This window comes from Anser anser (genome assembly GCF_964211835.1).
Source record: "Anser anser genome assembly, chromosome: 9".
Lineage (NCBI taxonomy): Eukaryota > Metazoa > Chordata > Aves > Anseriformes > Anatidae > Anser > Anser anser.
In genome coordinates, this window is record NC_139729.1 from 9,457,980 (window position 1) to 9,485,797 (window position 27,818).

Sequence of the window (27,818 nt, forward strand, 5' to 3'; positions counted from 1 at the left end):
TGTTTTCAGAAAAGCTTCTTAGCAATAGCTCTTCTCTTTTAAGACCCCACAGAACAAAACAATTGCATGAAAACATGACAAGTGAAAAAATACAGAAGAAAAAAAAAAAAAAAGCCTTCTCAAGCTGACAGGTATTCTTCCAGAGATAACACCGGAGCAGGGATGGTAAAGCAGAATAAGTGTGCAACAACAGGAAAAAAAAAAAAAAGAGTACAGTTTAGTAATTTCTTCTGAGTTTTTAATTGGTCAGCAAACTGGTAGGGTTACATAACAAAAGGTGTGTTACTGTCGGTGATGGAGAAAAGACACAGGTATTACACAGGTAATATTGGGGGAATTTTATCTAGAACAAGAAAAGATTTTATTTTTGCCTAGAAAATTAAGAAACAAGTAAGACATTCTTTTTACTCCAAGCCAAGAACTCAACTGCATAATCCAGCTGTAGTGTTTTTATAATAACCCACTGTTACTGCTTATGTTGTAATGGAATGCCTTCCCTTTTCTTTTAAAAAAGGAAAAAAGAAAGAAGGAAAATAAGACTGTGGGTGTGTAAGAACATGTCTGTCAAAGTTTTCTGTTCAACATAATATCCCAAAGGTAATAGCAGCTGTACATGGGTGTCACCGTGCTCTCCAGTTCCCCTCATCTTCCTCCAGGACGACCCGGAGGAGAACAGCAACCAGAAGAATATTTTCAGATGGAAGGGTTTGCAAAACCACAAATGATGAGTATCCCCAGCCACTCCACTTTTTCCAATGTATATCTCATAAACACAATCACACTCAATGCCACTTGCTGTGGGGCACAACAGCATGTGGTGGAAACAGATGGTATTTTCCAGACTTAGTTATGGAAAGTGAAGAGCCTAAATAATTGTATGGAGAGACTCTAGCACACCTTGTTCAACTATACACAAGCTGGGATAAGACTTACTGCTCCCGAAATAACTTTACCTCTTTCATTATTATAGTTCACCAGGATTTTTTCTTCGACTTTGAACATATCTGTGCTTTCTCATTAAAGAGTTATTTGGGAATGCACATTATTGCTGCTAACACTTCTTATTAGAACTGGGAAAGAGCTTTAGGCTAGCATGCAGCCGGGGCCCATGCAGCAGTCAGCATGAGGCAGACCTTACCTTAGCATCCCCTATGTGAAGGCAGCAGAACTAGGACACTGCATGCCACAGAGAAGACTTTTCAAGTTCTCCTTTCTGAAAGAAGAGTGATGCACGAACCCCTCGGGTAGGCTTGGGGCTTTCATGCTGCCATTTAGTCCTTTAAATCTAGCTGGACTGTTGTGTCTAAGTGGTCGAGTGGGAGTTTTGAGACCAGTGGGAAAGGAATAGAGACCAGCCTGGAATATAGGAGTAGTAAAATTGTTCTTTCAAACCCTCCACAATCTCCTTTGCTTCTGCTTTAAAGAGCTAAATATTTTGGTAAGAATCTCCACAGGAACATCTGAAAGCCAAGTCCTGAGTTAGTGTCCTAACTTTGCTCAATATGTCCGTACACAAATTGTACCCAGAGACATTTTTGTGCAAATATTTCAACATAATTTATCAGATGCTATCACTTCCCATTTGCATGTAGCCCAGGAACAGAGTTTTGCTTATGCTTGTTTTAAATTCAAAATGAATTAAGATTTTTATTTTTTAAGATTTCTTTATCTGAAATTTAATTGGACAAATGCAGAGCACAACATGCTCCCAAGATTTGATGGTTATGAGCAGAGATGTCTTTCTGAAAATATCCTCATAAAACTTCACCAGAAATCCCATAACTTACTGGATTATTTGCAGAAAGTAAACACAGAGGAGGGTGACAGAAAGAAAGTGAATTCATCAGAAGATTAAGCTGCACGTTCATAATTCCTCCAGTGAGCTCCAGCACAAACACTGCACTCTGTAGCCAGCAGGGAATGCTGATATGCCCCTTGAACACCGCTTATCTTCATCCTCAGTGGCTCATTTAGATAGCAACCATGTTGCCTGTGCTAATTCTGCACCACCTGACAGTCCTCCTTACACAGAAAAAGGACAGTTGAAAAGACAGCAAAGAAAAGAAAAAAGTGTTCAGTGTTCAAGATAGCAAAGGCCTGAATGAGCTACTCCAAATAAAATTTTTGTATGTTCACCGGGTGTACCAGTTATTTGAAATATGCATTAGTGAACTTTGGGCACGTCTAAAATGTATTTAGAAGAATCTAAGTAATTTTATCTTATTCAGAGTACTGATGGTGTAAGAAATCCCAGCCTAGCCAGGGAAAGGGTGCAGGAAAATCAGCAGATAAAATTTGGATTAAAAATACAAGGCTGTACACTCAAATAATTTCCTAGCTTATTCAAGTATACTGTTGGCACTAAAAAAAAAAACAGAGCTTAGTGGAAATAGTGCTGTTATGAACCTGGCCAACAGGACACTGCTGTACAGTGATGCAGGGGCTGATATATGCAGGGGAACATGAAGCTGTTTCAATAGCAGGCCAGGAGGCAACAGGGAGCGCACCTGGGCCACTGCTGAGGCTGAAGGCTTCCCTCCACCCTGTTCATTTCTAGTCTCTTGATCAGTCCTAGTCTCTACTACACATGAGACAGATGAAGTGTTTTTAGCACAGATGAAAAATATCAGTCAGAGAGGAGTAAAGAAAGGAAGACAAAGAATATGAAGCACTTCGGAGAATTAAGCACAGGAGTGAACAGCACACTACATACAGACACGCATGGAGCAGAAGGAAGGAAGATGTTCTTCAATTCATCTTCTCTTACCAAGAAGAACAACCCCATGAAAATGAATGCTGAGGAGCACAAAGCTGTCATGGAGCTCAGTGCTGAAGACCAAGAATCCATGTTTTTTACAAGCCAGGTTAGTTACGGACCACAAGGCAAATCATGAGCAAACTGTTTAATCCTGTGTAAAAGGTGCAGTGATATTAATGGAAAACATTAATTCTCAGCTGGCTATCAGAATACACAGATGTCCGATTATTCTCACCTCTGGGGATTTCCGTGTGTTTCTAAAAGAAATTTGTCTGCTGCTAGAGATCAGCCAGCCTGGTCCAGTGATCTGGCCAACCCTCATGAGAGTACCCCTATTGCTTATTTCTGTATTTTATGTATAAGAAAAAATAATACGAGTACTCAAAACTAACATATCCTCAAAATTCCAGATTCACTGAAATAGAAGTGCTATTTTTAAATAAGAGTCATAGCTTTTTGAGAACGACCTTCCAGAGACCTTGATACCTACTATACAAACTCAGAAAAGTTTTGATACAGTAGCCTTGTAACTCTACATTAATAACCAAAATCTGTTTTGTAAGGAAGTCAAAAGTGAAAAGCTTTTTGCCTTCCATGAATCATTCTGATTGCACTTCAGTTATTTTTCAACCAAAAACTTTATAACCTTCATTCTTTAAATAGTACACATCGAAAACTTGTGGTCATTTTCTTTCAATAGTACAACAGCAGCATTTTTATTCCCCTGTGAGTTTAACAATATATCTGCATGCGTCCTTCTCCTGCTTCAGATCTCCACTACTGGTGGTGTAAGAGAGGTGGATTGTTGCAGGTTGTGTTCTTGTTTCTCCAATTCAGCGTCAGATCTGACAGGAGGAATAACTATACACTTGTCATCCTTTTTCAGACACTTACTCCTTTTATCCCAAGGCCCAGATGCCTTTCGTTAGATTATGCTTCTTCTAGAGCTTTAATCTCCCTTTACAAAAGGCAGAAAGCTGTGCTGTACAGGAATGTGAAAAAGTCCTGGCAAACAGCCTCCAAAATATTGTATCTTCCTTCCCTACTGTTATTTTTTTATATCTCCTATTCCTTCTGTAATTTCCTATAGGGTCCCTCCTAAAAAATATGGGTGAAAAGTAAATAATTTCAAACTAATTTCTCACACTGAAAATTCGGTTTTCCTCAGATAACCTCAGGGCACTAATAGGATCTTTTTATATATTCCTGCTTGTCTTCCCTTCCATCCATTAAATCTCTAGATCAAGGGTTCTTGGACTCAGCTAGTGCAATCTTATCATGCTGTTTTCCTAATTTAAATGCTTGTCTTCACAGAATCTAATACTTCATCTTTTCATTGCAAGTCCCCTTAATTCACTGAGTTGATTAAACACTTAAAAATATATGTATTAAATATTCATAAGAATCATTTTTGTCCACCTGATTCTAGCCCTGAAGAAATATAAACAGTCAATAGGGTTGTGCAGTACAATCATAAAGGCATCTTCCTTTCACTCTTTCCCTACATCACATTTTTTTTTCACTTTTTAGTGGGTCACAGGAAAGTATTTGATCACTTCTATACTGTTCTCAATCCTTGTGACTGTGTTTTCCTCATCCCCCAGAACTGCCCTGGCATCACTGTTCCTAATGCAGTCACCCTGCTGTATATCTACATCACGGCCACAGTAACACACCCCGTTCTTCCTTCTGAAGAGCTGGTTAGTTTGTGTGCTGGGTAAGCCCAGCTAACGAAGTGGCAGCATAATGCAGTGACGATGCTTTAACCAGGACACTTCTTTCTCCTAAACACAGACTTGTATGAGTTATTCAAAGTGGATGGAGATTCAGAGAGAGAAAAATACGGACCAAATCTGAGAACTGCCTTCACACAAAGCACTGACAGAAGAAGAGCACAAGAAAGCCCAGGCTAACCCAGGCAGCTGAGCAGTGGGCACCACCTTCTCCTGCCCCCAGGGGCAGCAGTGGCAACTCCGGGAGGGGGGAGCAGGAAGCACAAAAAATTGCTCCAGTTATGAGCCTTCAGCACTAATGGATATTTGCCATTGCTTAAAATCTGCTGTCCAATGTCACCCAGTTGCAGCACACTCCTGCTGGTGGTGGCTTTGGGTAGACTAACAATTAATCAAAAACAAACAAAAAAATACAGCATATTGCCTCATGCTCACATGAGGAAATGAGAGTACTGAGAAAAGACGGCACCAAGATTATTCAGCAACCTCCACAGTTTATTATTCAACTCCAGCACTGTTATGTTCAAGAAAACGTCAGCAAGGGCAGCAGAGCTAAATTCAGCTCAGTCACATCAATGCAAGGTGCAACCAGAGGAGCTCCTTCTGGAAGGACTGACCTGTCCTGAGTGCACACACAAAACACAGCTCCAGCAGAAGTCAACGGGAGCTTTGCCTTCAAAGAGAGCATATTTTCTCCTCAAGCATTCAGCAGTCTTTGTGACCCGTGAGACAGCTGACCAACCGCTCAGTTGCTATAGCTCTGCTCATCGAATACCTACTGAAAGAGTGGGCAGTTTGAGGCTTTTTATTTTCAGATGTCTACAGCTGCAATTTTTGTTTTGGAACAAAACACAAATGAACCCACAGGCAATATAACCTCTCTCCAGAGAGGCAGCCTCATCTCCTAGGCAGCTAGCACAGAGCCATGCTCCCCGTCACTTCTGAGGCCCGGCAGGAGACACCGCGCGTGCCTGCAATACTCTCATCCCAGGACTGGCTCCTGCAGTCCAGTCAGGTAACTTGGATTTCGACTTCAGTAATTGAGAACATGGTTATATCTGCCATATTATACTTCCACAAAAAGAAAGGGGCTGTAAAAAGAGTCTGCCTTAAGACAGAAAACTTCAGATCATTGTATCAGAGCTTCCAGCTCAATGTTCTGTTCTAATTGAAAAGATTTATTTCCAGCAGAGAAAACTATCCTATAAGAAAGTACAATTGTTTTCTCCTGTGCCAAAGAGAATTACTTGGGTTTAGGAAGCTGGATATAAATGAATATTATTTGTATTGAAATTTCTTTTATTGTGGCATTGAACCCCCAGTTCAAGAGGTCCTTGTTCAAGAGGCTGCCCTTTACAGCTCCGAACAGCCTCAAATATCCACGTTCCTGGATGGGTAGCAGCACGCTACCTCACCCTGCTGCTCCGATTTTTCTGCGATACAGTGGTCCTGAGTAGTGCTGTGCTACAGAACTCCACGTTAATGGCAAAATTATTCAAAGCCTCCAGTGAGGTTCAAGCCACTACTACTGCAAACCAGTGTCATATTTACACATGCATTAAAGCAGCAAGCGTCTTTTCATTATTTTCAAACTTTGGGATATTTTCATATTGTAACTATAGCTGTGCCCCAAACACGTAATTAATATTTCTCTTCCACTGGCACCTTCTCTTCATTCCCCTTGTCACCCTCCTGCTGCTGTAATTCCTTCCCAGCTGCTATCCCACACAGCTCCCTCTGATTTGAAGCCACCACCTGACAGAGGCAGGCTTTAAAAGCCGAGTTTGTCTTTATTTCCATCAAGAGCAATCACAGCTGCAAGTTTCAGTACCCACAGAGGCTTTTAACTGTAACTTTTTATTAGCAGTGCTATATTGGGAGTAATAAAAATTCCCAGTTTAATAGTTTAATAAAACAAAGAAGTTAAAAGCCAGCATGGCTGTGCAGGAGCAGCACTGAGACCGGAGGTGCCAAATATTTGTGTTTTAAATGGCTCGGCTTTCTCCTGTATTTTATGTTTATAAGGAAAGGCTCTCCAGTGAAATGCTCTAGGCATAGACAGATTTCTGCTTTAAGCTGAAGAATACCACTGTCTTTTTAAGTACACCCATACAAACATTGAGGCTAATATGCACTGAGGCTCCCACGCACTGTAGCTGCATATCGGCACCTTTTGCATAGCAATTGGGAGCAAAATGTCCTTTTGGTGTCCCAGCTAGGATTTCTCTAATGTGTTCTGCAACCAGACCTGCTGCCAGATGCTTTGAATGAGCAAGAGATTTCTCTATTAATAAGGCTTTCTGGGCTTTGAAAAAGCACCCCTTCACATTATATCAATTGAAAATCTGACTCTTATTTCTTATAAGAAATTATTTATTATTATTGTTATTATTATTAAATCAGGAACAAGGTTGGTTTACAAATTTGTTTTCAAATAGCAAGGGACAACCATGAAAATCCAAGTAAACTACAACTGGAAGACTACAGCCAAATAGCCAAAAGCAATCCAATGGAACATAAAAAGGCCAGAATTCCAGGTCTATGTATTGCCAGATCCCCCTGACAGTGAGTTTTCTTTCATTATTTTGCTCTGTCATAAATACTACAGGGACTTAATCTTATTTTCACATGTCAGAACTTAATCTGAAAACTCATCTTATCAGGAACTGGATTAAAACCAGTAATCACAGCATAAAAAATAGATTAAAAAACTCCACATGAGGGAGTCACGACAACCAGACAACCCTCTACTAGGGCAGCTCTGCCGCCCATCTTAGCAAACCCCCCTTCAGGGAACAAGCAGCTCAGATGTGGTTATCCCTTCCAGTCACTCTTTCTCATTTAATTGTCAAAATCCTCCAAGACTGCATTCTCAGCACTCCTCTCCGAATATGAGGCTATTCAAGTGCATACACGTATTTGTTATTTGATTCTTCTACACAAGAACATTTCCATCCAACCCTATTCCAAAGGATGTTTCATCCATTTTAGTACTCGTCACTTGAGAAGTTTCTATTCCCTCTTATACTGGCAACTGTCCTAGACCTTTATTAGTTCCCACCCTTTGTTAATTCCCTCTTAAATGACCTCTCATTGGGCAATGAGGGCAAACTATTTCAAAACATGCCATATGCATTAGCAACACTTATGAAAGCAGAACGGTACCAACTGCCGAGATGAAGGAGGGAGAAGGAGGTAGCCCAGATAGCGTATTATGGGAAATTTGGAGCTTATATTAACTAAAAGAAGCAAACAGACTTCTATCTGTTCCACTTACTCAGTTACTTTCATATTCTGGTAAATGAATACTACCCTGCTTCTTACAATTTTTATAAAGCCTAATTTCTGAAAAATACTACAGTTACCGTTAAAGTGATTTTACATAAAGGGAGGTTGTATTTTCATAGACTTCTTAAGGTAAGATATTCTGACATCTGTTTTGATGCATTTTGTTCTGTTCTTCACTTGGTTCTGGGAAATTTTTGCATACCCATTTTGGACTACAGAAAATTTTTGATAGCACAACAGGTATCAGTTCCATTTTGGTAGTAGATAAATATATTTTCAGTAGAAATATTAGTTATTTATATAATCCCTAACCATTTTTATTTATTTAAAACAGGTACTTTTCACTAAGTTTTTCTGATAAAATTTGAATGAAAAGCTTTCAGAGTGTCAGGATTAAATTAAGCCCCAAAAATAAGAAATTGTATAGTGGTCCCTGAATAACCAATTCATATTTACATTTATACAAGATTTAGGAAAATGAAGTCAGTAGTTTATGGGTGAAGACGCTCTCCAGACTTCTAGATTTTGGCCTTTGCTCTCAGTGAAGCAGGCAATATACCTGCAATCTGGGAGCCTAATGTGATACTTAAAACCAGAATGACAAATGTCTTTGTTTTGAAGCTCCCCCCCTCCCCCAAATAACATCCAAAGTTTCCAAGTTTCAGATTCATTTCTATCACAAGTGGAAAACTTTTAGAAACCTAAACTATATTCTATAGTCCTTTTCTGATAATATTTGGTGAACTGGAGCTTTTCCACTACCATCTTGCCCATCTACGCATACGTACTATGTGCCCAGGCTCCTTTCCTCAGTTATCCTTATTTCTCAGTGATGATGTTTTTCAGCTTCCCATTTCTCACACAGGCTGGCCTGACTCCCAGAAGTGTGGTGTTGCCTACCATATCACATTTTACAAAGCTTTCTCCACAGCCTGCTATAAATGGCAACTGCTGGATTTCCATCTGTAAAATTCTGCAACCCTGGCAAGATCATTTAATTGATTTGTGGTCACGGCTGAGGTGCCAGGTGGGTCTGCCTAGAGTAGGATCAATCCCATGGTACTGCAAAAGCATAAAGACAAAAGAAGCAGGGACTGGTAACTCTACATCAATAATTTCAAGGTCATCTAGAAGCAGCAGTGGCAACCTGATCTCAGTTAAGCATCTGAAGGTTCCTTAAATGAAAAAGAATGAAGACAACTGTTTTTTAAAATCATACTCTAGAGGTATTTTTAAGGTCTAGTCAAAGGCTATCCAAAAGCATGATTTTCCAACTTTGATCCCTTCTGTTATTTACGGCTCAGGCATTTTATTTATACATAACTACAACCTTCTCCCTCCCCGCCCCCACCCCCCCACTCCCCCCCCCCAAAAGTAGCCCCTAGCATTTAAAACATGTATTATAGGGATGGTAGTAGGACTTCAAATCTATATTTGTACTTGTAAATACTGCTTTGCTCAGGGGAGTTGCACCATTTTGGAAACCAGCTTTATTTGGCATTCCTATTTTGGAACATGGATAGTCAAATGCCAGGCATAACATCTGAGCAAAGCAGGAGCTCCCTCCCAAAGCACACCACAAGTATCATGCTGACAAGAGTTATCTCTGCACATAGTCTTTTGAAAATAGTCAACTGTTGTTACTGATGTCTCATGAATATTAGCAACGCAGCAGATGAAAAGCAGCACAACAGGCTTCTTGAGAAAGGTATACCTCTCGCTCTTCTAATACCTCAGTGATTTACAAAGCAAAAAAGTTTCAGAGAGATAACTCAGTAAGAGATAAATATCTTTTATGGAGATTTTGTCATTTCCTAGTAACAAGGGAAGGTAAATCACTGTTTATTTCTCTTCTTTCTGTGTCTAGATTTCTACCAAAGAGCAGGCGAACTTCGAACTGCCTCCCCACATTTCTTCTTTGTAACAGTTATCTCTAGGTGAGGATAGATGGTAGCCTGTCTCCATTTTCTCCTTGCTTCTCCTTGTGAAAGAATATTATCATACAATGGAACTCAAAAGGCTTTACTCAGTTTTCCCTTCAAAGATCTCCAAATGAGCTTTTTCATCTGTTCCCACATGTTTTCTGAACATTCTCATTTGTCCTAAATATCACCAGACACAAGGAAGTATTTTAAATAAAACAGCATGTGCAAACGCATGCAAATATATTTCTTGGGATCCACTTTTTTTCTTTCCCTGTAGGTAAAGCACAACAAGATTTAAGAAGAAAGCCCAAATTCTGAGAATTACAAAAACATGGAATACAATATTAGAAAGAGCTATGAGTGCTCAGAGAATGGGCTTGGGATACCTGATCATCCTGAGAAACTTAAGGAAAGATGTGAAATAAACAGGGTGTCATTTGGTGAGGATAAGGGTAAAGCATTACAGTTACGAATAATCAACTTCCAAAAAATAAAAACCACAAGAGGTGGGAACAATGCAATAAATACAATTTTCAAAATAACGATACCAGGGTTATGATAGATCACATTGAAATAAGCATTATCATATTGCCACTCAAAAGCGAGCATCATATTAGGAAATACATGAAATGACTCCTGTATCCACCTTGATAAGGTCTCACATGTAATACATCATCTAAGCACTACTTTAGAGAAAGATTCAAATCAGCTACATAATATCAACGGGAGAACAATGAAAAGTACCAGAGAATCAGCAAATTATCACATAGTCATAAGTCTTCTGAAACCTCTAGGAAAAAGACTGAAAGAATTAGGATTGTATATTTTCTGGAAGGGCTTTTCTCTATATGCAAGATAAAAAAGGGAAGAGTTAAGAAATTGTTTATTGTAAATAAATTGTTCTTCTGCCCTCTGAGGGCAAAAGAAAGAATAACGGGCTAAGCATTCAGCAAGAGAGATTCATGCCAGACACTAAGAAAACTTGTGTGCGGTGAGAATAGGGGAGAACCATAATAGGTTACTTCAGCACTGAAGACTTCTGAAGAACATGTTGCAGAAACACTTGTCAGAAAAGCCTGGTAGAAGTGATCTTGCCTTGTGGAAAGGCATAGACTAGATGGACCCTTTTTTTTTTTTTAAGCCATTTTTCCTATAGTTTACTATGATTTTTTAAAAAGCTGTTTGCCTGCAAATATCAACATTAATTCTCAACCACATTAGTGAGATACAGTGGTAGTTTCTTCTTCACTTAAATCTTCTCTCTCAAAGCCCTGTGCTGTAGTCACCCATCTTTATAGCTGATTAGAAAGCTGTTTGGACACCGTAAATATTTGTCCTTCTAGACTGTGCCCAGCACCCCCACAGGAATCCCAGCCTCCGCAGCACAAGGAGTAAGAAGCTGTGACTGGAAAGCCAAGCAGACACAAACCTTCCACTGAGACTGGAAGCTATGCTTATTTCTGTGAGTGTTACTACGGTAATAATTCACAGCTATGTTCGGTAACACTCTGTAAAGCTTCTTGGCTGCGCTTTCAGGGTTTCATTACAAAACTGCAACCAGCACAAAATTAATCAAATGTTTCAGCAGACCAGAGTGTTTTAGTATTAGGAATGAGTCCCTCAGACTAAATCTAAAATATATATGATTTTATTAAGGAATTAAACAAAATGGGACTTGATGTGTAACTACTTCAGAAAAAAAAACAAACATCAGTAATATCCAACTTCCAAGCCTGGCCTTTGCTCTCATCCAGCGGATAAGAGAGATAACAGTATGTGTTTTGAAGTGAACAATGGGAAGTGATCAATCACCCACTATAAAATGCATTTAATCCACGTGTGTAACTTTTGTTTACTATAGTTAGAGATACGTGGATGTTACAAATGAGAATGCATACTGGTGTCATTGTGCTGTAACCCAACTGGATACACGTTCACCAGGTACTTTGTGTGAATTAAACAATGCTATGTTATAAATTAGGTATACTTGATTTGTCCAAGACTGGAGGACATATACTTAATGGGATACAGCACAAGATGAAGGAAGCTAGTTGAGCTGGCATCTTTGTCGTTGACTACAAGACTTTGCAAAGGTCTATCTATGCTTTTCTATTCATGGCATTTTTAGTTCCAACTGACCTCCTTAACTTAATCCAAATTCAGTTTTAAGTATAAAGAAACTCTTGGCCAGTCCGTAAAATAAGAGTATGGCTTCCCCACATCAAATTGTCTGGTAAGGATGCACTCAGTAACTCTCTAAAGCATCCATGAAAGTCCTGGAAAAACCCTGCTCTATGCAGGCAGTGAGTCACTTCCCTAGTGGGGAATGGTACAAGCTGAATTTTTACATGAGACATTTGATGCTCTTTTAAAACAATTTCCAGTGAAACAGTTAAATTTAATTTCATTATTTACATGACAAAAGTCTAAAGCTTTATTATTCTTCAGAGCCATAGCAGTATTTCAAAATAGTTGTATCTGAATATTTTCCAACAACTGATTTTTCTCATATCCAAGTATGTGACTATTTTTAACTCTTTTTTTTTTTAAATAAAAAGTTTGTTTCAAGAAAAAAAAAATCATAATGATTACATAACTCTCAGCTTCTACTAGGAAAAAGCATTTAGAGGAAGCAAAGAGAAACTTAAGTCATCTTGGAAAGGATTTATAACCAGCAGAACTAGCATATGTTCTTAGAAATTGGATTAACTGATTTTCTCTTGAATAAAGACATCATATCTAACTCTTGGCATTTCTACTGCAAGCATCTAATTCTACTCTCATATAAAATAACTAATCAGATTAATAAAGGTTAGGAACAAGTTCTGATGATACAGTGCACATCAAGTACTTTATGTATTTTATGTATTCATAACAAATTAAAACTGTTTAAATAACAGCTTTACACCAGACACTAGCTCTGTATTAGCCATCATTAGAAGTCAGAATATCACACTATGTAATGCCTTAGAGAAAAGAAACCAATTGGGAATTAAGACATAACAGACCCTGATAATAAATGGTGCGTATTCCTCATTCTGTCATCGTGGTGTATCTTATTCTGTTGTCATTTAACTCAGAAACTTAGCAATGGGAATGCACTGCTTTATCCCTGATACGATGGTTAGATTTAATTGGTGCAATTGCTTTCTGTTAGAATTATAACTCCAGTTTGCTCTAGGAAATTGCCCTTTACTACTTAAGAAAAAAAAAAATTGTATCAAGTGGGGAATCTTCCTTGTACTCAGCAGAGACTTTAACTTGTCCCCCATGCCAAGGTAGCAGAAGCACGCATTAGCATCTGGGTAAGGCAGGCTGACCATTTTACAGCTCTACATGTCTAGCACAATTTCTCCACTTATCTTTCAACCTATGCATGAAAACTGTCTTTCTTACATGCTCTGGGGGAAACATGCTGAGAGTACGCCTTTGCAGTCAAGGAAGGAAAAGCTTCAGAAAATGCTTGTAAGTCTACAGGATCCATTCTTCTGCCACTTCCCAAGAGAGGCTTTAAGCCTATACCAAATCACAGCCTTTCCCAGTTAACTCTCTCACACCAAAGAGCCAAACACCTACTATGTGACTTCTGACCAACCACAATTACAACACCTGAATTGCATACCAATTATTTAATACCTCTAAATCCGATTCAAAATAAAAATAAAAATAAAAAAATAGCAAAAATGAGTTAAGCAGTTGTAAATTATAGTATGAGGAATCATTTTTCCCCCCAAGATTCTTTAAGCAGAGAAACAGCTAAACTCACAGTCAGCAATGATTAAAAGCAGAGATATAGCGGATTTGATGTTCTTTGCAAAACATATCAAGAACCTCAATACTTCTTCTATCAGCTTTCCTTAATACATCCTCTGTACCTTAATAGCTGCCTAGATAGATCTCAAGTGCGAGTCTTGGGTGTTCATGCAAGGTACAACAAACTGACTAAATTAAATCTACCTTTAAAAAATTTCAGAATTTGGTTTGATGCATTAGGCCATAACAGCAAGCCAAGTAAACAGGAAAAAACCACCACTGCTAGTTTACTAAGATGCCAGGAAGGCATTCTTAAATTCACAAAAAAAAGGAAGAAAAAATAATCAGTTATTGCATCAGTATTTTAAGAACTTGTTACGTAATCCACACAAAAACCTCTATTAAAGCTCAACTGGTCAAGCATGCTTCCATTTATCGTATTTTTGTCAAAATAATAACTCTTTGTAGAAAAGGATTACATACATTTCTTGACTCAATTTTTTGTGTCCCATTCTGACTTCTAAATTAAAAACTACTTATTGAATAATTTTCCCTCAATAAAGTTATAAAAGAAAATTAAAATAGTTAATATCAAAATAATTTGTTTTATTTTTACTTCATGAAAGTCAGAAATAACTTAATTCAAGTCAGTAAAGCACAGGTAAATTTTCTTAACTGCTTGCTTTACTTTTAGAATTGAAAACCCTGTTCTATCCAACACCAAATTAAGATGCCCCTGCAGCTTCCCACACCACAATTGCTGTATTCCTCAGCCTAATTTACTTATTCTCACACCACTAACACAGGGTAAGGAAGTGCTGTAATGCCCATAGTGCAATTAGTCACTGCAGGTGGGTTTCCGTGGCCTAAACCCAGGCATCCAATGCCATTACTGATACCATTAAGATGTTCTAGGCTAACCCACATACCTCCTAGCTGCCACCCCCAAAAGACATGGTTGGAGTGCCTATACCTGCCCTGTCATTACTGACTTTAGCAGCCTTTAATTGCTGTGAGCAGCCTCACATGGGACTGCTACCGTGTAGCCTCCAGCTGTGGGCCCAGAAGCCCCATATAAGCTCCAGCCTGGGCCTTCAGTCTTGGTTTAAGCTGCGTTGGGGGTGTTTGCTTTTTGTCCCTATATGGTTTGAAGTTAATCTTGCTTCTAAGTTGTTGCCTTGCTTTTGCTTTGTGTCTGCTAACAGGAGCTGTTGCTGCCATTTTCCTGTTCTGTGCCTTCAGCCCCAGCACTGTGGGACCATCCCAGCAGGCAAGCTGAGGCCTGGCCGGTGCTGTGGCTGCCCTTGTCTCTGCTCACCTCCCCTCCCCTTAGGCTCTGTTCTGGCTGTCCTCTTAGAGCTACCAGCTCTATGTCTGTGTCTTGGATAGTCCTGCGTACATGAATATTATCCTAAGAGCTTTTCTTTACTTTATTAGAAGAACATAAATATCATGTCCCTACTTGCACAATTTTATACTTGGCTCCAAATGCCTACTTGATTACTTCTGCTCAGTTGCTGTCTAGCTAGGGAGATGACTTAACTTTCAAACAGCAGATTACATCTTCATTACTGGAGCTCTCTGGCCTTCAACAGGCTCAGAACCTAGGCTCTTCTGGGGAGAGTTAGCAACTACCTAACTAGAAAAAACAACCATCCTAACACCGTTGCCTATGGGGTTTCTTGGCTGCTTTCCCCCTCACTAGCATTTTAGGCATCCAGCTTGCCAGGTACTGCAATAGGGCACGTTTGTGTACACCCCAGGGCTGTGGGTGGCAGTGTATTGCAATCCTAGCTGTTTTTTCTAGTTCTTAAATTGCATTTACCCATGACCATGCTGCAAATGATAATGTAGAGAAACTGAGTGTTCTCCCTTGGGTAACAGGGTGTACTGATTGCTGACCCATGCTGCTGTTTACCTGTTTACCTTCCTTGGTAGGAAATAAGTTTTGCCTTTCCTTGACATTAAGTCTGAAAAGGACAAAAAAAAAAAAGGGGGGGGGGGGGAGCAGGGTAAGAGTAAGGGAATCTGTTGGAAGTCACAGCTTGGGAATTCTGCTGTCTGGTTTGTGTGTTATACTTGAGCTCACACTGCAGAACAGGAGGCTCTGGGGGCTGGATAATGGGTCTTACAGCACTGGGTTGCTGCTGTGAATTCAGCTCAGGTCAATAAGTTCAGTTGCCCATGTTAATTTTGCTGGTGATTTCAGTCCAGGTCTGTAGAGGATCAATACATACAAATTGGCCCATTGTCATAACTGCCATTATTCATTAAATTTGTCAAGAATATTAAGAAATACCAAACAATGAACCTTATTCTCACTAACAGGCTCCTTGTAAGACTACACCAGATCCAAGCATATGAGTGTAATTTGTATAAGCAGGAAGAACATATCCTTGCTGTCACTACTGTACCTACAACAGATAAGCAGTTAGTATTTCAAGCCTTCAGTTTGGATGTATGTTTGCTTAAAGCAGAGTTTTACCTTAAATAGGCAAATCTGACTTTCTTTTTTGAATATTGTTATCATTTGAATAATGAATGAGTTTTCTGAGAATTTGTTAGCCTTAGTTTTGTTAAAGGCGGTACCATTAAATTTAACATGTCTCAAGATTTCTTTGGTCTTGGATAAGTTTTAAGGTAAGAAGCGCATAGCCAGACAATACTATGTCAATTAACAATAACATGAACATAAGAATATGTGGAAATAAGCTCTGTATATTTAAGAGTGAGTTTCAAGCTATCTAACACTACAAATACTCAAATTCTTTCATCACAGTCATAGTTCTGTTAGATCATGACAGTGCAAAGTAAGTTGTATAAGCACTTTAGCTAATATTCAGATTTGTTTGTCTGTCTTCTGAACATAGCCTTAACGCTTGATCTGTAGTACTTGTTTAGGCTATACGGATAAACCTTTGTGTTTACTCTAAGCTATCAAGATGTACTCAATTCTAATAGCAGCTTCTGTTTCTGAAAACATTGAGTTCCACAGGTACAGCTGAATAATGGTACTACTCTTATGCTATGTATGAATATAGGAAAACACTGAATTAACGAAGTTAAAGAACAAAGTTAAGACTGAATACTTAAACCTTCAATAACTTCAGTGCCTGCTCCAGAGTAAGAAGGATGTGTTATGTCTTTATCCCCCTGACTGCCTAAACCAAACACTGGGAAGGCAGCATTAGCGGTTCCAAGGGGAAAAGGAGCTTTGCACTTCTGCTAGAGTGATCCCATCTGGCCTAATTAAATGATCTGCATTGACAGAATTCTGGGGGAAGTCTTATTGTGCTCTCCCAGCTGGAGGATGAAAATGCGATTGCGGCCTGCTTGAGGGAAATAATATGGAGGTGCCTCCCAGGGAGCTGGGATATGCTTGAAGCTTTTAAAAATGCAGGAGCAGCAGGTGAGGATAAAAATCTAGGGAAACTATCATCCCCAGCTTTGTGAAAAGCCAGTGACCCACTTTCTGCTTGAGATAAAGATATCACCTGCAGGTCTAGTTCCTCCTTAGTGTACAAGGCCAATCAAGAACTATAAAGGAAGATTTCCTACAGAAGGAAATGGTACTGGAACAGGATCATGAAACATGGACTGCAAATAAGCTATGACCAGTAATATAATGAGTAGCTGAGAAGAGCATAATGAGCAAATGATAGATTAATGACATGAACTGCCACATCATGCCCTCAAATACTGTCAGGTTCCATGAAAATCATAATCCATTTAAATGTAGAGTCTCTTCATCTGCTGTTGTCTCTTACTGAGCCCTTGGAATTTGTTTGCACTTTTTCCCTAACATGTAGGAGTGTTTTACCTTTGGGCACTGACTTACATTTCTTACATAGTTCTGTGGTCCCAGAAGGGAGTGTTCGAGCTGAGATATTTAGTCCCAGTTAGTGGTAAACTGTTTCTCATTCTTGCTCCTCTGAAGGTGTTGAGAGCTGTAAAGAAAAAATCCATGTAATTCATACAGATGGGGATGTTTCTGGTTTTGTTGTTTAATATGCCCCGATATAGTTAAAGGATTGGCATAAACATCTTGTCTAGTGACAATCCCACCTATTTAGTGGCAATAACATTCAGTAAGTCTGTGAATTAGTGAATTGAGGCAAGAAAATGTGTGTGGTCTTATGTATTAATGCCTTGTTATCAGTTATGGTATAAAGACCCATTTCATAGGCGTTTTGGAAAATACCAAGAGTAGCACAAACTCTTCAGAGAGAGATCAGCTTGTAAGATGTTGCAAAAGGCTGACTTTCCTGCTACATGTACACTAAATAAAGTAAAAATACTCTATTTGAGAGATGTGAGCTGAAGCAATAGTGATTATTGGGGTACTATACCAAGCAGAGTGAAAATAAATGATTCCGGTGAATCAATTCAACTTAAAGGAACATCCTTTAAAACTGGAAGCGTGGAGCTCTAATCACTCAATTCCATTTGTCAGCGTCATGGCACATCACACAAATAATGCACAAATCACATAGCATGTTGCCAATGATCTTTGTGTCTATATAGTAGTCTCGGGGTTTTTATTGCTTAACAGTCTTATATTCATTGTGGTGTAACTCAGAAATGGATTTATATTAAAACATAATCATAGACCTGGCTCAGGCTTCACAATCTATAATTCATGTGCAATCCTGAGGTCTTCTGTGTGAATTTCAAATGAACAGCATGATGTTACACTTGGTAGCATTTTTATCTTGTGCTAATATCACACTGAAACATAAGCTTCTTCAAGAGGTCAGCTGTGAGTTTTATCAGCTGTCAAAATTCAAAGATAAAACCTTGGTACATACGCAGATTCCACGTGTTTAATGACATTTCTTTTTAACTGTATTCTCAAGTAACTGAGTAAAGTTCTAAATCTGGTTACATATCTAGATTGCAGTATAACCTAGATGCTAGGCATACACACCCCTGGCCATCAGGTTATATATTCAGTCAAAAGAAATCTGTGCATAAACTTCAAGTGATGAATAAATGCTATTACTCTTCAAATAAAAATGTGGAATGAAAAAATTTGCATATGTATATGATGCTTTGCCTCGTGACTGCAATCTGTAATCACAGGAAGCACATGGGTATCTTTTAAAGGTCTTTTTTATTTGTTTGTCCAGTTAATCACAGTTTGCTGTTAGCCTTCCTTTCTGTCTGCTTTAATGAGTAAACTAATTCATTTTAAAAACAGCTCTTTCCCAATGAAGATGCAAGTTCTCAAAACTGTAACAAATGTTTCATTGGTGCAAAAGGACATGAATGTGATTAATGACTAGCTCATTAAACTGAAGATGACGGGACTTGAGCAGAACTCTCACTTCTGCTTCTGCATTGCTGCAGAACCTATAGTAAATCACATCCTTTCTCACCCTCTCCCTTCATATCCTTTATCTTCTGTCCTGATGTGCATTTGCAAAGCTTCTGCTAGTCTTTGCACAAAGTGCACTGGGGACTAAAGGACCCACATAATATTACAAAACGTGGACACAACAAATACAAAGCTACTTATTTCGCTTGGTTTTTGGCAATATTGTCCACAAAGTAAAGGGAAGCAAATTGAAACACTCCTTCCTTGTTCACTAGGTTTTGGTTCAAATGAAATCTGAAGTAGTTTTGGATGAAATACAGATCAGAAGAATCAGATGCACCTTTTCATTGTTCCAATGCACAGTAGCGACCAGAGCTGAGAGCTTTCTTTTTTCAGTGCTTTCTTTGATAGCCAAGACTTTTAAAAATTAAACTTACAGTAAATTTCCACTAGTTCACACTAGTTCTGGGCTTATTTAATAGATTTAGCATCTTCACCAGCTATATTGCCATCAGTGATTTAAAGCTTATTCTTCCCCTGTTCAGACGTTCTAGATGTATAGGCACCTCCACTGGAAACGTGATGACTGTTGGTGTCAGCACCACTGACAGCTCAGCTTCTAAGCAGCTAGCCTTCCATAGCAGTCTTGGTTGGTTAGTGCTAAAAGGAGTAAGACATGAAACAAATGTGCCTAAGTGTACATGTGCCTGTGAGTAGAGTGCAGTTATTGGTGGTTCAGAATTTACAGCAAGTGGAATAGTAGTGTAGGGAGATGCCATCTTACATAGCTGTTCTTCCAACTAGTGTTACACCTGAGGGCATAAAACTTAACAGAATTTAAGTTTAATAGACTCCAGAAAAGACAACCTCACTTCTGCTAGTGTTTTTGCTCTTTAGTTACAAGCAAAAATTCAGAGCTATAAACAAAAATCCCCACATGATGATGTAATATTCAATTTTCTCACATTCAGTAAGAGTTGTATTATTTCTCTTCATAATGACAATAATGAATTCCAGATCAGACACTTCCTATCACTTAATGACCAGCCAGGTTAAGTGCCTCAGGCAATGCCAAGAGCATCAACTCCTCCAGCCGGTCAGCAACTGCCAGGAAATACCTGCCCCGAAAATCATTATCCTTAAGCACAACAGGAGAGAGAGGCTGGAGATGCACTCTGGAGAACTCCAGCTTTGAGTTTCTGACCTGCTTGATTTAAAATTACTGTTACACAGACTAGATGGGCATATCATAAAACTACTCCCTAGGCACAGGTAGCAGAGAACAAAATGTTTGTATTGGGTAATTGTTTGTTGGGTGTGACTTAGAGTTAAGGTGAGACTAAAGTCCCTGTCTTCAAAATGCTGAGATTGCTGTCGAAGGAATATTAGAGTAGTGACTGACCTTCTCAGATTATGTGGGTGAAGAAGGTGGTGCTGGTTTTAAGCTAAGAAATATCCTTCTTTCAAATACTGTAGTTCTAGTCTGTAGAAGCAATCGAGCGGAGGTTCTTTTAATCATCTGTGTGGGGTACATGGAATAACATTCTCCTGAAAGATTTTCTGACTCAGATCTGGTCTATCCTTGCCTATGGGTTGCATGAAATAACCTAATTGTATTAATATTTAGAATGTAGTATGTCAAATTTCTTCTGTCCTTGCCCAACTGAGGAAGACGCAATTTGAATTGATCATTTATGGGAGAATAATATCTAAGCTTCAGTTGCATGTGAACAGCTTAACTATGGATTTTCCTTTTTATTATACACTAGATTTTAGAATTTCCAAGTATTGAAATCCTACAGTAAATACATGAAGTCTGAAGAAACTAATTTATTTAGCATAAACCACATGAACAGAATATTTTTATAAAATTAATGAAATATAGGAGTTTGCTTCTATTTTAACAACATGAAACATTAATATATTTTAACAAATGCTACTTTTCCAAAGACTGAAAATGCCTAATTGAGATATTTACAGTAACTTCCCACAGAAGAACAGCTGCTAGGTAGCATCTGATTACCTATATTCACAGCTAGGAAGTAGATCCAGCCATTTGTGGCACAACTACGTGAAAATGAAAATAACTGCTATTTTTTGTTGTTCAACACAGGCCACAACGCCAGCTATTATAAAGGGCCCTGGATGGCTGCTCGTTGGCTCTGCAGCGTTCCAGAGGGGCGGCCTAATCTGCAGGCACCCCAAAGCACGAATGAATTTGCAGTCCAGGACTCTACACCACCATCTGTTCAGCATTCTGAACAGCCAGGCTCATCTTCCTCCAGCCCCAAAATACATTTTTTATGGCACAAATGTATTTTTCTATGAGCAATTAAGGCAGCTCCAAGAGATGGATTATTATAAGATGCACTTAAGTCACTGAAATGTTAATTGGATATTCTGGACCAGCCAGAAAAAAAAAACAAGTCAATTTTCCAAAGTTTAACTGATTTAGAAGGCCTGGTGAAAACAGCCCAACCTACTGTCCCCAATAAAACAAATCAAATCCTGCTCGTCTAGTTCCACAAGTATGCACTTTATCAAACTATATATGAATATGCATGCAGATTATAAAATTACTGGTGTATGGTAGTGTAAGGAGAAGAATAATTTAGCATACATCATGGAGAATTTTCTGTAGACGTTGCCTACTACATCTTGGAAACGAAGAGGAGGTTTGGGGAAAGAAGTGGAATAATACAAATTGTGATAACAGCATATTAAAAGTAGAATTTCTTTCCAGTTTAACTAGCAGGGTAGTTAAGCATACTTTAAGTGCACCAGTAGAGAGCACATCACTTTTGTGAAGTCTGATTTTACACAGCATCTGCTGTACTAAAGCACAATATATATGCAGTAAGTTTCTCTATTTTTGAGAATATATGGTATTGTTTGGTTTAGATGATAAATTCTTTGTATTCCTGTGAATATGAAGTCACACTTCCTATTGTGTATAATATGCTATTTAATAAGCATGTATAGTTGTGCTGGGCATAGCACACCACCACTACAGGTTTTGCACTAGAGTAATCCATCTTGTGCTAGACATTGCCATACTGTTTGTTATTGCAACTCTGAGGCTGAGATCCGTTTCACTGAGTTTTTTAGTGTGTTTACCTGCTTAGCTGGCTTATGTTAAGCACTCATTTTGTTTTCTCAATATATGTGGATCAGAATGGTGCCATTTACCATAGAATTGTTCTTACTGAGATGGTAGAGACTGATGGCATAATTCTTTACAGAGCATGTAATATATAAACGATTCTACATAATTCTTAAAGTGTTTGGTGTATTTCAGCAACAGATTACACACTTTCAGATTGTGAACTAAAGCTTCCTGTAAACTAGGTTACTTTTGTCCATGCAAAACATGCTTGGTCTTCTGAGAGTAATGTGGTTTTGGTACTTTTTGAGCACCACCGAAATTTTATTTTTACCACTGCATATATGTACACCCTTTCAGACTAAAATAAATGGCTAAACAATATTTTTTGGTAAGTTAGGGTGGATATTAGAGCTTCTGCTTAATTTCTCCATTGTATTTGCAAAGTCAAAGTTAGATGTACTCTGAAACAATTCAAATATTAGTCAAATACAGATCATGGTAGAGTAAACCAATTGTCAGGAAGACAAGTCACATCACAACTCTGACATAGCAAATGTGTTCAGTTTGGCAAGGCTCACTCTACAAACAAGCAATGCAAATTAACCCTTCCTATGTTGCTATGTGGTATATAGTCAAGTGTGGGGTGGGTGGGGATAAATGTCTGGATACAATGACATGTCAAATGAAAAGAAGATTCTACTCCCTATAAGCACAAGCACTGCAGTTTCTCTTTCCTTGAGTCTCATCTTTTCCATACAGAATCCCAGCTGCCTAGTTTCTTACAACTTTATTCTAAGTAATTTGCTATGATAAAGCTATTAAGCCCTCAGGCCACTTTCCACATTGCTGTGCTGCCAGTGAGAAGAACAGGCTTTGCTCAAATTGCCTCCAAAGCCCAGGTAGAGAATGCAACTTTTTTGACACAGCCTGTGACACCCTCACTGTCATACCAAAAGCAGGTACCTCAAGTCCACTCTAGAACAGGTTGCTCTGTTAATTGTGATGCTTGTTCCTGGCTCTCACCTACAGCTATGATTCTGTTAGCCTGGTCTCCTCAGTTGACGTGACTGCCTATTTTCTCTAGCTGGAACTTCAGTCTCTTCTCTATAATCAGACAAACATCAAAATCACTGCAGTGGATAAGAGCTTTCAGTAGATCTAGAGCTGAATAACACCAGTTCATACACCATCAGCATCCTACCATCATTTGGTAAGTGCCAACAGTAATGTAGAAAAGAACATCACGTGCATGTACCACACTGACAGATGTTCATTTTCTGTACTTTATTCTGCACCTCTGGTCTAGGACAGCTGTCCCACAGGGACTCTCTTGGAACACCATGACAGGGCCCAGCTCATTCCCCAGGGGTCAGGGGTAGGCAGCTCCTGCTGCTAGCTGCATAGTGGTGAGGAGCCACTGGTTCCAGGACTGCTTACATGGCAATACACAACTGCAACAGCAACTCCTAGAAGCAGTGGTTTGGGATAACCTCCTAGCCAATGGGGTGGACAGCCACACAAGGTTTCCAGTAGAAATATGTCAGCAACATGGAAAAAATATGTCTAAACTGGCATGTTTTCAAGGAATAGATAAGTTTTTAAAAATTGGTACTTTACAGTAACCTCATACTTATCTGGAAGATAACCAGGTGTAGCTTTTCATCCCTTCAACTACATTTCCCAATAGAGAAGAGCAATGGGGCAGATGGCTTCCTTTTGATGCTATGAAAAAACTTCCAGACTTTATACCTCACACAGAGATAGTACACCACCTCTTGTACACCCTGACATTAAGCATGGTTCACACTTTTGGTTTGGGAGCCAAGTCTTTATGTCCACATAATTTTTTTGACTTTTCTAATGTGATGCGTAAACCCATTCTTTCCTTCCTCCTTCCTAGTGGATATGTGACTTGGGATGTGGCTGGTCGAAGCTTGCAGGCAATTGCAGAAGCCATCATTTGGTGCTACTTTTCTAAGAGAATGTAACATTGTATAATTGCCATTTTTGTATATCATGTTTGAAATCCAGCTTGGAGCAATTGGATGATAATTGGCTCCCACTCTATGAACATTTTTTTTTAACTTTGGAAGTCAAAATTAATGTCTCCCCCCGAGTAATATCCATTTCACTTCTTTGAATATATTATGGCTTCATTTTCATTTTTAAATCACTCTTTGTCAGTTCTTGCCTATCAGGCCTTCAAGTATTCAGAGATATGAATCAGTTTCTTTCATCATTTACACAGCGCTTGTTCTAGAAGCCATTACTGTTATGGTTTAGAAGTCTACTTTAAAAGTATTTTTTTCAGTCTTAGAAAAAGAACTTCCTTATGGCTTCCAAGAAGTCTAAGATCACTAATGTGAAAAAGTAAGGAAAGAAGTGCAAAGAGGCAGAACAGTATATAGCATGCTGTACAAATATAAAATGAACAAAAATAAGGAGTTTTATTATAAGAGCCTGTTATGTAGAACATTTATTGTCTTACAGTATTGCAGTTACGAAAATATCCTCCCCTTCCTAAAAACCATTTTAAAAAGCCAAGTATCACAGAATAGAACCAAATATCACAGTATTTCCATAAAGCCTAAAGAGCTTTGTACCTATGTCGAACCCTTGTGCAAAATGTAGCTAATATCAATCCTATATAGTTGGGAGAGAAAGTCTAACGTCCTTTTTCTCAACAATTTATTTTTTCCATGTTCCATCCTCTCCATTACAATGGTTTTACTGGCTGAAAGAAACTTTGGGACACTAACATTGTCTTTCATTAAAAAAAGAACAAAAATATGATTAGCTGTATCACTTGCACTGAAAAAAAACACCTTGTAATATTCCTTTTCTATTACCACATGCCTGAAATGAGAGATGGGAAAGTGGCTACCCTTCATACTATCCTTCTTTTCAGTGCTACAAAACAATCAGTATTGTCAATATATTGGTGTAATGCTTATCAATAGCAAAGCAGAACTTAAAGGACCCTTTAAGCAAAATAGCTAACAACAAAGATCCATAGACTCTTTTCTAAATCTTAGTCTATTATCATCTTAGCACAGATGGGCACTCACTTGCGAAACTACTTGTCCTTAGGACTAAATAAATAGTAGTCTCATTTTATATATATTACCATACACTACAAATGATTACCAAAAGGTCTCATTTCAAATTATGCTGAAATATGCTGAGAGGCAGGTCAACAGCTCTTGAAACACTGACTGGTGGCACTCGTGAAAGAAGCTCTGGAGTGTTTTTCCCTCACATCAAGACAAAGTTTACAGTGTGAATACCAACAAGCTCAGTTATATGATCTAAATGCCACCTTATCAAAACCCATGAGCAAACTAATGAATGTTATCAAAAATCATTTGTTTCAAAAATTATTAAGCCTCTGCTGTTAGAAGTTCTGTTGAAGCAGCTGGAAGAAGAGGGGGGGAGGAGGAAGGATGAAGGGCTCTCCATTTGTATCCTCCTCTCAATGGACAACCAGGTGAAGATTTTTAGTTGTTTTTTGTTTTTTTTTTTTAATGGTCTTTTTTTAGCCAGTTAATTAACAATGAATTTATCCTTTCAGGTTTCTACAACGTCTATGACAACTTCTTTCACTCTAAAATTACAATTATTAGAGCCAGGAAGGGGGAACAGCTTTTCAGTTTCACTAAAACTTTCAGATTTCAAATTCTTCCTTTCTGCACAAAGAAAAAAGCAATGCCTTGCAGAGCTTCCAGGGAGGTAGCAGATCTCTGGAACAGCCCACTGCTGAAGAAACTCACTAAGACTGTTCCAATAAACACTCATTACCAATATCAAGTTGGGCAGGTAACCTGTGATTCAGTGTTTGCTGAATTTTAGATGTCCAAATGGTTTCAGGTTCTTCCAAATATAGATTAGACTGCCCACTATTAATATACTCAGATTTAACTAAAAAAAAATAAAAAAATAAATAAACATTCCCACAAATGCCTTTGTTTGTTTCTAGCAATTTAAAGAAATGGATTTAAGGCAAATTGAGGAGCTGCTCCACTAAGCTAAGGTTGGTGCTTGGTGGGAGGGTTATGGCAATTGTTTCATTTCACTTCTGCATCTTAACTTTTCTATTTGCATAGATGTTGCACTGTGAACACAAGGCATTAGGCATATGAAATTGAAGGAATCCTATGATACGCAGACCTGAGGTTTGATATTTCCACTGAGTTGTCAGATGCACGCTGCAGAATTGTTCTGGGACCTGTAAAAATGATTCTGCATATCTCCTGAGAAAACTGATAACAGTGTGCAGTATCTAGGGGAATGAAAACTTTCTAAATGGAAAAGTAGATCAAAGATCAAAGAAATGGCAGAGGAAACGGAGAGCAAAAAAGATGATTAAAATGCAAGTAGCAGATTGAGAGCTGAGAGACTGCGAGAGAAAAGTAGAAGCATTGATCTTTTATATAGCAAATTAGTACAAAAATGGAGAAGCTACATACCACAGAATCAGCGAATAACCTGCATTGGAAGGGACTCACAAGGATCATCAAGTCTAACTCCTGTATCCACATATAACATGTAGCATGAGTAATACTATTTGATTGATATTAATAAAGACACATCCACATCTGAAATACCCACCAAAATTTTTGTTAATTAGTACTACTCATAGTATTTTGCCCACAAATGTCCTAGGTGTCTTGCAAGTGACATAAGACTTGTGAACTCTACTCAATAACTCAACAAAGCCGAGATGATAGACAGTTGGACTTGAAATGTCAAAGTATTTTACTGATAAGACTTTCCTGTTTCTGTAAAATCATGAGCAGTCTGGTAAGCAAAATTATTCCATTGAAACATTTTGATTAGGTTACTTCTTCTAAAGCTTTCTGACAGATGTGGATTTTAGAGAGGGATTTGATGGAGAGTACAGTATCTGGCAAATAGATACTGCACCTAATGAGCTTGGAATCTAACACAGAAGAGTGTGCCATAGGACATAAGCTCCTGAATCACACTGCAAAATTCAGAAGCAGTGAAAAGAGACCTGGTGTTATTTTTTAATGTCCATACTTTTAAAAAAACTGCCTTCAATGTCTCAAAATCAACAACTTATGCACAATTCAGGTATGTAACTTCTAAAATTATGGTATCAACAAGGTGTTATGTGACCTTAACACCCCTGCACAGAGTTGTGGCTTTGTGCCAATTTCCCATAAATACCTTCTCTGCTGCTTCTGGTCAGCTCAAGGCTTCTCTGTCTAGAGGCTGAATCATGCTTGGAATCCATTTTTGCAAAAGTAGAAGCTACAAATATAGGCAAATACTGCAAATTCTTTTCCCAAACACTTGAAAGTGTTGCCAGTATTTATTTGTTTTTTAATGAAGAATTGAAAACTAGATAATTTGACAGATTCCCTTCTCTGACTTCTATAGATGACTTTTTTTTTTTCTACTTTTCCTCCTCCCTATAGACTCACCAAGATAATAACAGGAATCCAGAAAAACTGGCACTAGGCTTATCTTTGAAACCTCAATGGTGTGTGGATTTGAAATTGTACAGTTATTTTTTCAAGACCTGAACATAACGGTGATACAGTTGTAAACATGGGTGTGAAGATCAGGCCTGCTCTCTCTACAAACAAATGTGAGGATTTTGAATATTCAGAATCACAGAATGGTTGAGGTGGAAAGGGGCCTGTGGAGGTCATCTGGTTGAACCTCCCTGCTCAAGCAGGGACACCTCAAGCAGGTTGCCCTGGACCACATCTAGGCAGCTTTTGAAAAGCTCCAAGGAGGGAGGCTCCACAACCCCTCTGGGCAACCTGTGCCAATGCACTGTCACCTGCACAACACAGAAGTGCTTCCTGATGTTTAGTCAGATCCTCTTGTGTTCCAGTCTGCGTCCATTGCCTCTTGTCCTGGCACTGGGCACCACTGAAAAGAGCCCCGCTCCATTCTTTTTGCACTC

The 27,818-nt window shown here is 38.6% G+C and overlaps 1 long non-coding RNA gene across 1 annotated transcript in view; it reads right to left on the reverse strand.

The window, feature by feature from the left end:
- Positions 1-17,294: 17,294 nt before the first annotated feature.
- The window catches only part of LOC310904482, a 58,619-nt gene continuing 48,095 nt past the window's right edge, over positions 17,295-27,818 (reverse strand). The window contains exon 3 of the long non-coding RNA XR_014588396.1: positions 17,295-17,404. This is a non-coding gene — a long non-coding RNA (uncharacterized lncRNA). The remainder of the gene's footprint in view (positions 17,405-27,818) is intronic.